The sequence below is a fragment of the Corvus brachyrhynchos genome, unplaced genomic scaffold (assembly GCF_000691975.1).
Source record: "Corvus brachyrhynchos isolate BGI_N302 unplaced genomic scaffold, ASM69197v1 scaffold991, whole genome shotgun sequence".
Lineage (NCBI taxonomy): Eukaryota > Metazoa > Chordata > Aves > Passeriformes > Corvidae > Corvus > Corvus brachyrhynchos.
This window is the reverse complement of record NW_008236012.1, coordinates 79595-79919: the sequence shown is the minus strand read 5'-3', so window position 1 is coordinate 79919 and position 325 is coordinate 79595. Positions and strand designations below refer to the sequence as shown.

The following is a 325-nucleotide window of genomic DNA, read 5'->3' as shown; positions in this document are numbered from 1 at the left end:
GGGCCGGGAATGGGAATTCCTGGAGTTCCGCCCACCATGGGGGTCCCAAAACGCTGCTCCCACCCCCAGAGCCCAACGGGAGGGACCCGATCCCGGATATCTTTGGGATCCAATCCCGGGTAATTCCGGGATCCCCCAAACCACCCCAAGGAGCCCAAAAAGAGGGATCCAATCCCGGATATCTTTGGGATCCAATCCCAGATATCTTTGGGATCCAATCTCGGGTAATTCCGGGATCCCCCAAACCACCCCAAGGAGCCCAAAAAGAGGGATCGGATCCCGGCGATCCCGGCGATCCGTACTTGTAGACCATGCCGTGGCAGAG

General features: G+C 59.1%; 1 protein-coding gene across 1 annotated transcript in view; it reads right to left on the bottom strand.

The window, feature by feature from the left end:
- The window catches only part of LOC108445969, a 3890-nt gene that overhangs the window by 2168 nt on the left and 1397 nt on the right, over positions 1-325 (bottom strand). The gene's annotated exons all lie outside the window — the stretch shown is intronic.